This window comes from Camellia sinensis, chromosome 6, assembly GCF_055761805.1.
Source record: "Camellia sinensis isolate YWXY chromosome 6, ASM5576180v1, whole genome shotgun sequence".
In the NCBI taxonomy this organism is placed as follows: domain Eukaryota; kingdom Viridiplantae; phylum Streptophyta; class Magnoliopsida; order Ericales; family Theaceae; genus Camellia; species Camellia sinensis.
This window is the reverse complement of record NC_138966.1, coordinates 201,645,121-201,661,808: the sequence shown is the minus strand read 5'-3', so window position 1 is coordinate 201,661,808 and position 16,688 is coordinate 201,645,121. Positions and strand designations below refer to the sequence as shown.

The 16,688-nt window shown below is 36.0% G+C and overlaps 1 pseudogene across 1 annotated transcript; it reads right to left on the bottom strand.

The window, feature by feature from the left end:
- Positions 1–568: 568 nt before the first annotated feature.
- LOC114313048 (hydroxymethylglutaryl-CoA lyase, mitochondrial-like) lies at positions 569–11,244 on the bottom strand (annotated as a pseudogene). The gene is made up of 7 exons (XR_014331597.1): positions 9,922–11,244; positions 9,124–9,197; positions 8,871–9,031; positions 6,373–6,375; positions 4,506–4,642; positions 2,293–2,408; positions 569–1,282 (listed from the first exon to the last, which is right to left on the bottom strand). The product of XR_014331597.1 is annotated as a hydroxymethylglutaryl-CoA lyase, mitochondrial-like (transcript).
- Positions 11,245–16,688: the final 5,444 nt, after the last annotated feature.

The following is a 16,688-nucleotide window of genomic DNA, read 5'->3' as shown; positions in this document are numbered from 1 at the left end:
TGTAGATCTTTATCTGTTGATGTGGCTTGCCCTTCTCTTGCCATGTGTCGTGATGTCATTGGTTCTTATTGTTACATGGGACTTCAACAGTGCTGGGCTCTAGTATTTGAGACGTGTATTGAACCCTAAATGGTAGGTTATAATCTTTATAGACTTACCCATGTCAACTTGTTACACACTCTATACTATATTTTTCCATTATTGCTTACAAATATAGTTTCTCTTTTTTATTTCTCTCTTACTAATTTATAAATAAATAAATTAAAGGAGATGAGTTCCAAGGGCGTTCAAATTTTAGGAGAAAGAGTTCTGCGTTTTTTTTTGTCAAATAGTTTTTATAAAGACAGAAATTTCTCTTTTCCCTTCCTCTTTTTTTCTCTCAACAAATCTCTACATAAATCTCAGATCGAAACACATCCCAATCACATGTTCTCACAAGGTAAGAGCTCACCCATGGATAAAATCTGGTGATTTCCAGTCAAATCTCCTTTTTTTCAAAAGTTGAATCCTTCGAAAGGACTAAAAAAATCAACAAATAGAATAGATGACTTACACGAAGGACCAAAACTGAACTATCAACAAACTGCAGGTTTTGATTTTTTAACTAATGAAAGGTTTGATCTCCAAATAGATGATTTACAACAGGATAAAAAAAAATACATACATATATATATAGCAACATTTATATATAGCAAAAGTGTGTGGAAATGAAGGTTAGTAGTATGTGTACAATAGTTATGAGTGATGGATGTAATTGTAACTTAAAGGGTATGAATTGAGAAAATTAATTAATAATCAAATTAATAGGCGTGTATTGAGAAAAGATGTGTTCTAAGCTAATTAGGTGTGTGGAAATAGAATTTCCCAACAACGGAAACCGATATATCTATAAAGGGACATGAAGGCAATTCTGAATATCCCTTTTTCTTTCCCTCCTCAAATCATTGATCCAAACATAGCTTAAGGCAATTCAAAAAACTGAGAAGTTGGTGTGCATGCATCTCTTTAGCAAGGTACATTGGTCCCACGTAGCTTATAACTTAGAAGCATGAGCTGTGGTTCAGCTCAATGCAATTGCGGTCTTTGAACCAGAGGATTGGCCCAAATATTTACAGATGAAATCCCCAGCCAACATGACCTTTCGGAGATCCACATTGGTCTCAACTCTGAGCCCATTTAATATATAAACAAGGTCCTCAGACGCAACATTCCCAGAAGCACCTTTAGCGTATGGGCAACCACCAAGACCTGATACAGATGAATCTACAATGCTAATCCCCATCTGCGAGACAACATCAAAGAATTAATATGAAATATGAATTCACCACGAAACTCTATTAAGAATTTATACAATTCAAATGATGCACTCTTACAAAAGATCAACAAATATGGTTATATTTTTTGGATAAACTTCAATGTGGATGCTAGTAACATTGTAGAAAAGTGGGAAACCGACATCAAACAAGTGAATATGATCAAATTCTATATGAGGATTAGTAAAATATAACTTACGTCACGATTAAGTTAGGTATAAACAAAAACAATACCACAAATGATGCAATGTTGTTTTATTCAAAAAGATCAACAAATACGATCATATTCTTCTGGATGAATTTCAATATTCCTCCACATTATGCAAAAATCATTGCAGCAAAGGGACACCACCACTAGATAGGGGATATCAATCAAGTTCTAAAAGAGGATCAATGAAATATTAAATACAAGTCATGAATGGATTAGATTAGCAGTAGGATGGGGGAAACCACTGATCTCTAGTCTTAATATATGACAAACCGAAAAAATGAAAATATTTTCACCTTTTTCCCTCAAATGAAGACTTCAATTTCAGGACGGAAACTAGCAAATGTAGCCAATTAATGACTATTACTTGTCTATTAGGATGCATTTCAGTTACTTTTTTTCACTATTTACTTCAAAGTCTATTTGTCTTGACTCTTGACTACAGTCAAGAAACAAAATGTCAAAACCTTACCTAAGAACTATTCATTCAATTGTAATCCATTTTGCAGCACAATACATTTAAAAGTTCATCCAAAGAATTTATTTTACTTTTAAATAAAACATAAGGAAACTAGAGTAAATTGATGTCTGGCCAGAGAAACCTATAGTAAACTTGTTGAAAGGTGGGCCTGAATTACTTTTAAAACCAGTGTGTGCATACAAGCACAATAGATGGTTTAACTTCGGTCTTGATCACCTGAAATATGAAGTGTGATTGATCTGTCATAACAGGTTTGGGTTTCTATGGATTAACATGAAAAGATGGCTTACTTGGAGTGATACAAGAATAATTGAAATAGCTTGTCCGTAAGTGTCATGGAAATGAACAGCGAGCTTCTCCAAAGGTACAACATCAATAACAGCTTCAAGCATTGGAATAGCAGTACCTAGGCAAAAAGAAAGAGGGGTAAATAAATAGAAATAAGTGAAAGAGGGAAAAAAAACAATATGTACAATGTTAAAATTGATGTATTATTGATTGATATCTAATGATTCTGTCTATTACAAATGGTTCCTTATATAGATGTAGGTGTAGTGGAGTAGGTGGTGGTAGGTGAGGAGTAGGTGAGTGTAGTAGGTGAGTGTGTGGTAGGTGATGGTAAGTGTGTGGTAGGTAATGGTAAATTTTAACAGCCCCCCGCAAACTCAAGGGGGATAGGAACTAACCAACTTGAGTTTGGAGAGAGTAACAAAACAAGAAAATACATAAAAATAAAAGAGGATAGGAGACACTGTATGGTCGTGTCAGACCATTGGTGAAGGCACTGGATGGTGGTGTCATAACGTTGTAGAGGACACTGTATGGGGGTGTCATAACGTTGTAGAGGACACTGTATGGTGGTGTCATAACGTTGTAGAGGACACTGTATGGGGGTTATGTCGGACCGTTGTAGCAGACAGTTTACGGGGTCATGTCGGACCGTTGTAGCAGACACTGTTGTGACAGTTGTTGTGACAGTTTACAGAGTCTTGCTGGACCCTTGTAGAAACTAACCGGAATCAATGTCGGGACAGTTTACAGAGTCTTGTCGGACCCATAAAGGAGCTAACCGGAATCAATGTCGGGACAGTTTACAGAGTCTTGTCGGACCCCTGTAGAAACTAACCGGAATCTATGTCGATGAAGGGAAACACCATTGATGGGCCTGGGATTGAGCTCTTCTTCTTCAAGTAGAATATATTATGGCGATATATCTATCGATCTTCTCTCTCTAGAAATCGAGAAAGAAGACGGACGCGAGGAGTGAAATGAGGGACAATTTGTTGGAGAAAAAAACAAGCTGGGTTTTGCCCAGAAAAGAGAGTTGCCGAGAGAGAGAGCAGCAGAGTGAAGGTATGGGTAGAGGTCCGGCGGGCGGCCAAGGCGAGGCTGCCGCCCGCCGGTGAAGCAGAATTATTAGCTTCTCAACCTTGCTCTGATACCATGTTAAAATTGATGTATTATTGATTGATATCTAATGATTCTGTCTATTACAAATGGTTCCTTATATAGATGTAGGTGTAGTGGAGTAGGTGGTGGTAGGTGAGGAGTAGGTGAATGGAGTAGGTGGTGGTAGGTGAGGAGTAGGTGAGTGTAGTAGGTGAGTGTGTGGTAGGTGATGGTAAGTGTGTGGTAGGTAATGGTAAATTTTAACATACAATTCAGGAAATGATTGGAGGATTTATTAAACACAAGATTTTAGTTAATATACATATTTTATTCCAATCCTATAATTAATCTTATCATCCTTTACAAGGGAGAAAAGTAAACAAATGCACATTATTTGTTCAAATATACTGTTCCCAAGTTGTTACATCATACCAGACAAGGTGGATCAGGCGGCCAAATGCAAAGTTGCACCCACGGGAGCATCAATTTACACGTTTTTCTCAGTTCACACCCTCCTTTCATCAGATATCAACTACCAAAAAAAAAAGGGTTCAATTATCAATTACCAAACAAAAACCCATGGTTCAGCTATACCTTTGGTTCAGTAATTGATATCCGAACCATGAGTTTTTTGTTCAGTAATTGATATCCGTACAAAAAAAATGGTGTGAACTGAGAAAAGGTGGTCTGTGGAAATAGAATGACCGTACCCACATCCCAACATTGACCAATTTCAGTGACTGGTTCACAGATCAACTGGTTGAACCAGATATTGAACCAGTTAATACAATTTGGTTTAGGGGTTCAATCCCCCGGACTAAAACTCAGAAATAATTTTTGTATGAAATCACAAACAGACCAGATGAATGGCCGGTCAACAGCTAACTAGTCAAACATAACATACGACAGATTAAAGTTTTGAAATAGTAATTCAAATGAGAACATACAAGAAATTAGAAAGATTTAAGTAAACCTCAGATTTTTTACAGGCTCTCTTATGATAAATTATGATGTCAGCAACAAACTAATACTTCAGATGTATGTCATTACTGATTTCTCATATTCTATGAACTGTAGAAATTAAACAAAAAAATAAAAATCACCTTAGAATTACCTGGAGTACCAACACCAATAGTCTCACCAAGGGAAATTTCAAAGCATCCCATATCAAAAAGTTCTTTTGCCACGTATGCTACTTTTGATGGAGCTATTGCTCCTTCAACTGGGCACCCAACAACACAAGAAATATTACTGGAAGAAAAAAAAAATCAGATATACATATACTTATTTTGACAAAGTTTTGGAAATCATAGCAGGCTAACACCCTACAAAGTATCAAAAACAAATATTAAGAGAGAGAGAGAGAGAGAGAGAGAGAGAGAGAGAGAGTTGTAGAGTTGTTTAACGTAAGAGGTGCGCCGAGCGCCAAGGTCTTTTGGGGCCTAGGTGCGAAGTGAGGTGCAGGCTTCACCAAATTGAGACAAACGTTGTTGATTAAAGACAAGTAATTTAACATAGACATATAATTCAAGATCCAACATAGGCAAAACAAAAAATTAATGAGTTTTAAACAATAAGAGGAAGAATTTAAAAATAAATAAATAACTTACAAAAAATTAATAAGAATTCCAAAAGCCATAAAAGCAGCTACCATTCCAAATGCTAAATAGTCAACAATCAACAAAAACGCAAATATCCAACAACCACACCAATATTTTTAAGTTCAAACGTTTGACTATTAAAGGCAAAATGGAAAATAAAAGCAACTAAAATCCAGTTTTATCACACAAACGTCTTAGATAAAAAAATGCAACACACTTAATAGCTGTCTGGAATCAGATTTTAACAATATTGGCCTAGTGAATGAAAACAGGTTTTATAGGCAGAATGTTAAAATATATCATCACCTACCACCTCCACTCAACTCACCTACCACACACACTCACCTACTCCCCTATATAATGAGTACCTCACCATCTGTAATTCACACATCAGTAATTCACACATCAGACATCAATCAATACATCAATCAATAATACATAAATTCTTACATGGTATCAGAGCGAGGTTAAGAACTTAGTGATTCCGCTTCACCGGCGGGCGGCAGCCTCGCCTTGGCCGTCCGCCGGACAAACCCAGAACCAAGATTTTCCAGTCCAGAACCAAGTCTCCGAAAAGTAATCCCAAAAGTGAGCTCAGGATCCAACCCAACATCCAAAAACTCCGACCCATCTGGTTTCTTCCCAACCAGACCCGTTTGACCACTGCCCTGGCCCGACGCACCAAGCCTCCGTGGATCCGCGATAGTAGTTGGGTTCAGAGTCTCCAACCTAAACCCTCCGCCGCCATTGCTGAACCTAGAGAATGGCTTCTTCGCTGGGTGGAAATCGACATTTCTGCTGAACAGAGATTCGATTGACGGCGGAGCCTGAGAATCCGATGACCCATCTGGGTGTGAATTGGGTGTTCTCTTCAACCGGACTCCTCCGCCGCCGGGAAGAGAAGGAAGTGGGAGGACTAGGAGCTTCCTTGCTACATTACCAGCTTTCTATCGTCATCTGCGGATTCGGCTTCAACTCCAAGACCGATCTCACCATCGAGTCGTGGGCTCACCACAAAGCCCTCGACCAAATGAAGTTCTCTGCCTCGTCTAATGAATCTGACTGAGTCCTCTCTCTGATCTTTAGAGTGGTGCCGCTCTCATGGTTCCCGCGGCGTCCAGTTTGCATCACCGTAGAGGGAGAGAGTCCTTGGCCTCTTCGTCGTGTTCGGCGGCGTCATGGGAAGTACTGAGGCCTCTGATCGTCTTTGGCATCGTGGCCCCTTCGATCTGTTTCACAACCTCGCTGACGTCCCCTTTGCCGCTGACTCCAGCGATCCATGGCCATGGCAGTCGATCCCTCCTTCTCTGACTCCTCCTCCACCGCCCTAAACATCTCCCAGTTCACACACCCACCAACTTTCTCTCTCTCACTTTTCACCCTCTCTTTCTTTTTTTTTAAATATTGCCATCCCTATTTTATCATTCCCATAAAGCCGCTGTCTGATCCCACCGCCCATCACCGACATATTTTTTCTTATTTTATTTTATTTTCAACCCCTCATCATATTTTATCATCATCCTTTTAATCCCATCATTATATTCTTCCCCATATATATATATATATATATATATATCTCTTTTTTTATTATTGTCTTTTATTTTATTGTTTTTGTTTTGTAAAGAGGGGCACACGTCCAATCCAAAAAAAACAAAAAAAAAACAAAAAAAAAAACAAAAAAAAAAAAAAAAAAACAAACCATTTCCTAATTTGCCCAACACTCATATTTTATTCATATCAGGGGCTCACCCCGATCACCATTTTACATCAAAAAAAAAACAAAAAAAAAACAAAAAAACAAAAAAAACAACCACAACAAACAAAACAATTTGTTTTCTTTTCTGCAGCCGGCCACCAACCGACCTCACTTCTTCGCCTATTCCGCCGGTCTTTTCTTCTTGCCTCCGTCCTGGGCGGCCCTTGCCGGTGTTGCCTCCGTATTTCCCACTCCACTGGGCACGATCACTACTCCCTGCTCCTCCACTGCGGCATATGGCGGCCCTCCAAATCGGAACATCACGGTGGCCTTCCGCTTCAGCTCCTTGTTTTCTGCCCTTAGCACGCTTATCTCTGCTCGCGCATCCTTATACATGCGTTGGAGCAGAGCCAACTGAGAGTTTAACTGCTGCACCTCATTTGCCCTACTCTGCAGCCGGTTCGACAGGTTTGTCACCGCAGTCATGGTTTCCACACATGACTTCAAAGTATACTGATTAGCCTCCACATCCGTCTGCACTGCCATTCTTTGCTCCACAGACCGCATAGGAAAGTTCAACGGAGCAAACTCCGGGGCACTTGGTTGAGGTTCCAGTGCCACCGCACCAGTTATCTCTCTTGTTGACTCGTTGAGGTCGGGAAAGAGAGTGAGCAGACCGCGGGAAGACGAGGCCATTTTCTGGGCAACCGAGTATTACAGACTATCTCTCGCAACAGAGTGTTACAGACTCTCTCTCTCAGCAACCGAGTATTATAGACTATCTCTCGCAACAGAGTGTTACAGACTCTCTCTCTCAGCACAACGCAGAGTTTTTCAGAGAAGGGTTGGTTTCAGAGGTTTCAGAATGGTATGCCTCAGCCTCAGCCTTCGTCTTGGTTAAATAGCCAAGGCGGCCACGCGCATCGCGCGCCTCTTGACGCCCGACAAACTGGCACGCCTTTTCATGGCACATCTTTTGATACAGTGGACCCGCCTTTTGATGGCACGTCTTTTGATGGCACGCTTTTTGATGGCACGCCTTTTTATGAATTGGGCACACCTTTTGAGGGTGCGACTTTTTATGGGTCCGACAAGACCCTATAAACTGTCCCGACATTGATTCCGGTTAGCTCCTTTATGGGTCCGACAAGACTCTGTAAACTGTCCCGACATTGATTCCGGTTAGTTTCTACAAGGGTCCAGCAAGACTCCGTAAACTGTCACAACAACTGTCACAAAATTATCTGTTACAACGGTCCGACATGACCCCATAAACTGTCTTCTACAACGGTCCGACATGACCCCATAAACTGTCTTCTAAATCGGTCTGACACCACCATACAGTGTCCTCTACAACGTTATGACACCACCATACAGTGTCCTCTACAACGTTATGACACCACCATACAGTGTCTTCACCAACGGTCTGACACGACCATACAGTGTCTCCTATCCTTTTTTTTATGTATTTTCTTGTTTTGTAACTCTCTTCAAACTCAAGTTGGTTAGTTTCTATCCTCCTTGAGTTTGCGGGGGACTGTTAAAATATATCATCACCTACCACCTCCACTCAACTCACCTACCACACACACTCACCTACTCCCCTATATAATGAGTACCTCACCATCTGTAATTCACACATCAGACATCAATCAATACATCAATCAATAATACATAAATTCTTACACAGAACTAGATTGAGATATCACAACTCACAGGGCAGCTATTATACGCATAATCAGCACATACATGAATGGATTGGAGACGGCAATAATCCTTTATAACATTTTAACATATGACACAGCATTAATAGAAGATAAAAGCTCCTCAATGTAAGGATAAATAGAAGGCCATAGGAAGTAAGCACACAACAAACCCATGATAAGAGATTTATATATTAATATGATAACATATCAGCCAATTATCAAATGTGGTTTTAGGATTTCGAATTTGGTTTTTTAAATAGATCCAATATTGGAAAATACAACATCAAACGTTGGGGACCTCATTATAATTCCAATGCCTAAATCTGAGTTATGGTTTCTTCACACGACCTAATATCAAATGTTTCACACACACACATACAACAATCTCACTAGACAAGACAACAACAAACTGAAAATGTCAGATATATTTCCATGAAAAGGTGAGAAGTTAAGAGGGAATCACAAGACATACCCACAGGACAGGAATTGAGAGCTTTTTAGCAGCAAGCGCAACATCACGATATCGAGCAAGGCTATCTTCAATGCTACAGTTTATGTTTGACATCGAAAAAGACTCAGAAGCTGCAGCAAAGATGGCCACTTCCTTAGCTCCAGCTGCAACAGCTGCCTCAAAACCCTGAAGAAAGGGAAACAAAACACTAAATATGCTTCCTAGACAGATTAAAAATTGCTGTGCAACAGAATGGTCAGCTGCAAAGGGAAACTTACTTTAAGATTAGGTGTTAAAATAGGAAACCTAGCTCCCTTAACACACTGAATTGCCTCGAGGACATCCTTGGCATCTGCTAGATGCAATTTTGATTATGATACTTTTAAAAGAATATATTTTACTCCAATTTTTATCAAACTGCTATATATTCCTATCGAAGACAGATAAAGAAACATTATAATCTAGAAAAGAAACCCCACAGATTGCATTAACTGCAACTATAATATGTCTGGAGTTGGTATTCATTCATAAGGCATTGTAATCAAATGAAGCCAATAAGTATTACAAGAGGACTTAAACTAACTAAAAGGATCAGTAGAAGTCAAAACATGGGTTAAAAAATAAAAATAAATAAGAGTACAAACTAACAGTAGATTCAATTAATTATGATTTATTACCATTCATGGTCATCTCTTTGATGTTGAGCTTTCTGTAATGTGAATGGTGAAAATTTCATAGGTTCATGCTCAAGCAAGCTCAGAAGCATGGACACACCTACTAGGGTGTCGTGTTTGTGTCCTGCACATGTCGGATACTGACCCTTCATACACACACCATGTATTAGACACACTTTCAAAGTTATCCTATTACAACAACCAATCTGTTTGTCAATAGTTAAGTACTATCTGCTCCCAGCACAGCGGTGCAAGTTCGAGTAACAGAAATTGATCTCTCCCCAAAAAAAAAAAAAAAAAAAAAAAAAAAAAATAGAGGAAGAAAAAGAGAGTAGGTGTAAGGCTACCCACCAACCTATAAACATAGTAATAATCTCTTGAAAACAACTGAACGCAATTTACCTGTGGTACTCATTTTGGCGAAACAAAACTAGTGGCCTCAACAACAGGCAACCCAGAAGAAACGAGCATCTTTATCAACTTAATCTTTACGGAGGGAGGTACAATCTCCTTCTCATTTTGTAACCCATCCCTTGGAACAACTTCCACTATCTTCACACATCTTCGTATGGTTTTCAGAAACTGCAAGTCGTATACAACATTAGATCATGTGGCCTCTGCATTTGAAAAAAAAAAAATGAGAAAACAAACTGATGCAAGACAGTCTTGGCTTGTCAAGTTATATGGCACTACCGCCATCAGAAGTGGTGAGTTAAATTTCCAAAATAAGGAAAGAAGGTTCAATGTTTGTGAAACAGTGAATTTCAAACCTTGGGTTTAGATTTTGGTAAAAAGCACTATCAATGTTGATTATTTTATTAAGAAGCATCCAGAAAACTAAAAAAGTAATTGACAGAGGAAAGAGAGAAATGAAAAGTTCCATGACCATCTTTGAACAAGAAAAATCATTCAATTAACTCTAAACTCACTCTACATCAAGGACATTACTTACAGATTCTAGAACAGTTTAGTGCAATCCAGAGGCAGTACGGTTACAACTGTTTCATGCTCTAGTCCTATCATGTGTCCACCAAAATATTTGTAGCCATTGGTCCACTTTTTTTGTTGTATTTTATTTTATTTTTAATTTGGTCCCTAAAATATCAATTTTGAGTCTAAATGCTCTCATACTCACATATTAAATTGGAGAACAGATTTTAACACTAGAGGGACGTTGTAGACATCTAGACAAACATAAGTAGGCAAAGAAATCCATTGCCCAAATCAAGCAACTCACAGTCAGGATCTAATTATGATTCATCAAAATCAGTATACTCATTCATTATAGTTGGGTAGCAGAGTTGGTTTGACAGGTTTAAAATCTTCCACAGGTCAATCAACAAATCTCTGCTCAGTGCTGAAATTGAAATTGTATGTGAACACAGTGTTGTGGTTCTCAGTGTCCCAAACCACTTGTTCTAATTTTTTCATTTCACAAACTTACCAAGCTTATAACAAATCTAATCAAGATTCATTGCTACATTAATATTTCTAATATGCTAATTCATGTTAAGAGGACATCAATGTTTTAGTGATGAACTCAGCAAATTCAGTATTACTACACTGAGAGAAACACCAAAGAGATATGAATTGTCAAAAATGGACACAATTGTGGTTTCTACAATCTTATTGTGAGTTCTACAACGGATAACAATGCAACGACTGCATGTCGCCAAAGTCAAATCTTAATCCCTAAAGTTTGTTCAAAAGTTTAACCCTTTTTTTTTTTTTTCTTTGTTTTATGAAGACGGAAATTTTGCATTTAACTTATAATAATTTCATTAATATGCATTTACCTAAGAGAAAGTAAAGCTATATATACATACATATACATCAAAGACAGATTTGGATGAATTTGAATCTGAAAACAGAGATGTTCTGATGATAATAAGAACATTGTTTCTACATAAAACACATTGATTATTTTCCTTTCCATGGATTGGTGGGCACATCATCGGAACAATGTTCTTATTATCGTCGGAACATCTTTGTTCCATATCTAAGTGAAACTTCATGGATTGAGTAACAGTAATATAAATTGCTCGAATGAGAATTGTATTCGGTGCACACATACATAAATCAATGAGTAATAACGAACAACTAATTCATTCTTCTGCTAATTGTATAGTAGGAACAAAATGCACATAGAAATTCAAATAGTTGATTGATGGCTGATCAACTCAAGAAGGAACAAACAGTCATTTTGAGTCATTAAAACCGCATAAACTAGATAGTACTCACTCAAAAAAAAAAAAAAAAAATATCTGCCAATTGATTTGTCATGAGAAGTTATATTTCCGAATTTCATTACCAATAAATCTAATTCAATATATACATCAAGAAACTTTAAAACACATATAGAATTGTATAGATTTGGAGTCCTAATTCCTAGAATTCGATGATCCCTGTCCCAAACCATGTATGTAAACACAAGCTATGTGGGCTACTAGTTCATGCAGTGCAGAAAGTAACAATGTCACCACTACTAGGATGCGATCTATGGCGAATTGTGGCTTCTCCACCGCTCAAGTCACACAAGATGCGGCGCTGATGAACACAACGATGATAAGAAGTCGGCCTTGCACTAGTACTAGTTCCCTTCTTCTCCTCAATAACCTGAAAAGTGCTCACCAACACATGAGGCTCTCTTTCGGCATCTTCATCAGGACGAAACATAAGTAGGCAAAGACATCCATTGCCCAAATCAAGCAACTCATAATCAGGATATGGACACTTGTGATCATAGTACAAATCAATCAAAAAATCCAAATCAACAGAGTCAGCATCTGAGTATGCTGCTTCATCAAAAACATTACACTCATAGTAGTTGGGTAGCAGAGTTTGTTTGAGAGGTTTAAGATCTTGCACACGTCGACCAACAAATCTCTGTTCAGCGCTGAAATCGAACTCGTATTCGAACACAGTGTTGTCGTTGTCAAGGTCAAAAAGAGGAATCCCAAACCACTTGTTGGAAGCGAACACAGCTCTCCCACGAAAAGGCAAAAAGTCACCGGAATCAACATGAATCCAAATCCCCATCAACACATCGTACAAGTAAATGCCATACCTTCCTTTGCTCTGAATTGAAACAATGATCTTGGTATCGTTATCAACAACTGCGTGAGAGATTATTTTGCAATTAAAATTGATTTTGGGAGCAGAAGACCAATAACAATCATTAATGTAGTAGAATGGAGGCGGGGTACATATTTTCCATTGGCCTGAAATTGGATCGAGTGACTCGAAACAAGGGCTCGGGTTTTGGCCCAAGAACGAGACGTCGGAGAGGACGTACAACTTTCCTACGGCGGGGAAAACGAGGGGTTCCCACTTGGCGCCGTGCATTGGCGGCGCGGTGGTGATGCGACGCCGACTTGTGTCGAACACGCGAACATCACGAGACAAGATATTAGGACGAGTTTCGCAACCACCTCCAATTAGATAAAACTTGCTGGGAGATACAGGAAAAATTCCCATTCCGACTTGTGGAAGCTCAACACGTTTGAATTCATGAATTTTTCCGTGAGAACAGTCGTTGCGAGTACTCGTGTCGATGGAAAAAACTGAATATGAAATCGGTCCCTCGTCATAATGATACCAAATATAAATTGTTTTTGATGTACGATTTTCCATTGCAAGAGAGGGAGATCGATCGATCGATCGATAGATCGAGCAACAGAGGACAGGAGAAGAGACGCCACCAAGGATCTCTAGAGCGTTTGGCAAGGAAAAAAATAGGCTACTTAAGTTTAAAATTTACAAAAAAATAAAATAAAATAAATTAAAATAGTTAATAGAATAAAATAGGGCAAATTACATATACACCCTTCGAGGTTTGGCTAAATTACAAATACCCCCTGAGGTTTGAGAAATTACGAATTCCCCCTGAATGCTATATTTGCATAAGAAATTAGGGGGTAATTTGTTATGAAATATAAACCTCAGGGGGTAAATTGTTATGAAAATACAAACCTCAGGGGGCGGGATGTAATTTCCGAAACCTCAGGGGGTATCTGTAATTTAACCAAACCTCGAGGGGTGTATATATAATTTGCCCAATAAAATATCACATTAAATTTATAATTATTTCATTTTTTTTCTCACAAATATCATATTTAATTACAAAAAAATTTAATCATCTTCTCAAACACAAAAATTTTAACTTACTAAAATAGTCAAAAACTAAAATAGCAACTTTCTAAACGAAGGCATTGCGTGGTTGAAATTTAATGCTAAAAAATTAATGTGATTTGTCATTAAATTTCAACCACATAATGTACCAATTTAAAAAATTTTTAAAAAAAAAATTCTAAAGGTTAAAAACTCTCTCTCAAAAACTTGGTTAGAGAGGATCTACAGATGGGGCTTATATACGGTTCGTTTAGGTCTAAACCATCTCTCTTTGTCCTTCCTAATTTTAGTTTTATATTATGGGACACTTTGGGAAGAGGTTAAAAAATTAATTTTTTGACTTTTTAATTTTTTAATCAAAAAAATAACTTTTTTTACTCAAAAGGAATTAATTTTTTACCAAAAAAAAATCATGAAAAAAAAGTTAAAAAGTCAATTTTTTATTAACTTTTTAAAATACTATTATGTAGTTTGGGCTATGTCACTTTGGTGTCACGTTTTAATTGTGATACCTTTCATATTAAATTTTAAATTTTATTTTAAATAAAGATAATTAAATATATATATTTATATATATTTTTTGTAAATGATTCATTTTTAAAATAAAATTATCATATAATTTATTTTGTATTTATTCATCTGTATGTTATTTAAAATGTAATGATCTTTTTTTTAATGAATAATACTGAAACCTTTTTAGTTATAAGGTTGTGTTTGGTTTAGTTTTTAGAAAAAAATTCTAAAAAACTAAAAATTAAATTGGTAAAAAAAAATATATTAAAAATTACAACAGTCCCAACGAAATTTCTTTTCATAAAATAGTAGGCTCTATTTGGATGTGGTTATTAATATGGTGAGATGGAGTATTAAGGTTTTTTTTATCAATATGGTGAGATGGAATATTAAGTTAGTGATGTAAGATATTAGTTAGTTGTCAATTGAGATTAAATTTATAAAATTACATAAAATTCTTCATTATATAAAATGTGATTTTGCAAATTTTATAAAGTAAGAGGTAAAATAGTGTTTTTACCTTTAATCCAATGATATTAAATTTCAATACTACCTCCCTCCGGGATTGCGAATCCCCTCCTTGCAAAGATTTCATTTAGTGTGTTTGGCTTGAGTTTTTTGGATTAAATTTTTTGAAAACTGAATTTTTTGGTTTTCGTATTCTTTTGTTTTTAGTGAATATTTTTTAAATTTTAAACATTTTTTTTAGTTTTTTAGAAGCACCTTAGTTAGATGTATCTAAAAAGTAAAAAATTTGTAAAAAAATATTTTAAAAACTTAATAAATACATAGAAATATAAAAAAATGTATTGAATTCTTATATTTTTTTGTATTTTTGATATTTAGTGAATTTTTAAAAGATTTTTTTTACAATTTTTTTACTTTTTAGGTATATTTATGTTAAGTGTGTCTAAAAAGTAAAAAAATTACTTAAAATATTAAAAAAATTCAGTAAAAACAAAAAAATACGAAAAATAAAAAAATAAAATTTTCTGAAAAATATTTTCTAAAAAATAAAAACAAGCAAGCTTGAGACTCTAAATTCCATGACAATTTTTCAAAATAAACATAATGTTTATGAGCCTCATATCACTCACTTCCAATCTGATCCTATCATTTATCTCTCACAACAAACAGACAGGTCCACAAACCATTCAAATCCATCTTAAATCATTCAAAGGCTCCGTTTGATGGAGCTACTAAAAACAAATTATATATTATAATTTAACAAATTTTAAATTATAACTTTAATTAAAAGTTGTTGATCTGTTTGGTATAGTTATTGGATTATAGATTTAAGTTACTGGGTAGTGTTTGTTAAATAAGTTGTGAAGTAACTTTTTTAATTAACTTTTATTTTTTATTATTCACTACTTGTCTACATTTCTCATAAAAAATAATAATAATAATTTATAGTCCATTCGGATCTTTTTTTATTTTTAAAAAAATAAAAAATAAAAAAATCTAAGAGTATAATCGAAAATTAAAATATCCACAGCAGAAACTAATAATCAGAAAGAAAGGATGAGCAGTTTCTCATAATCAACTTTTTTGAGTTAAAATAAATTATTAGAATCAGAAACTGTTTGCAATAAGTTTAACCAAACAGTCCAAAATAACTTTTCAAAAACTAAAAATTATAAATTAGCTCAAAAAAACCCGAACAAATACCCCCAAAGTTATTTATGGTTACATTCATAAATCATTTAAATCCATTCAATTACATTAACATTTAAAAAAATGCTAGAGATCTCAAATATTTTATCAAATGTCTCCTATGATGTGAGACCCACGCCATATAAGTCTCACACCCATACGAGACATTTGATAGAATATTTAGTAAAATATTTAGAAACCCTAACATTACTTTTATGATTACATTAACAAATCATTGAAATGCTATGTTTTGATTCAAATCCATGAAGATAGAAAGTCTCGCATTTATCTATAAATAAGAAAATAAACCGAGCAATACATCATCAACATATCATTTTTCTCTGTTTTGAAATTGAAATAGCATTTTCTCTACACAAAATGGCATTTTTCTCTCAAAGGTGTTTCTTGCTTTTTCTCCTTCATGCCATCCTTGTAGCATTATCAACCCAATCCTCTGCTTCAACTTCACAGAAAAGTGAAGATTTGATTCGCCAAACATGCAAGCGCACGAATAACTTTAACCTCTATGTCATATCCCTAAATTCAGACCTTTACGCTGTGTTTGGTTGGGGGATTTGGGAAGGGAAATGGAAAGGGAAATGGAAATGAAAGGAAAAGGAGAAAGAATTAATAGAATTCCAAATCCCAACTATGTTTGGTTGTGTTGATTATAAAATAGAATTGATGTCTTAAAAGGTATCCTATTTCTTTATTTATTTCTCACCCCCTTTCTTTTTCCATATATTTTTTATTATAACCAAACATAAATAGGATTACATTTCTCATTTCTTTTCCAAATCTCACTTCAAAAACTCCAACCAAACACAGCATTAGAGTTTGAATGCAGATGTCAAAGGATTTGCTCGCAT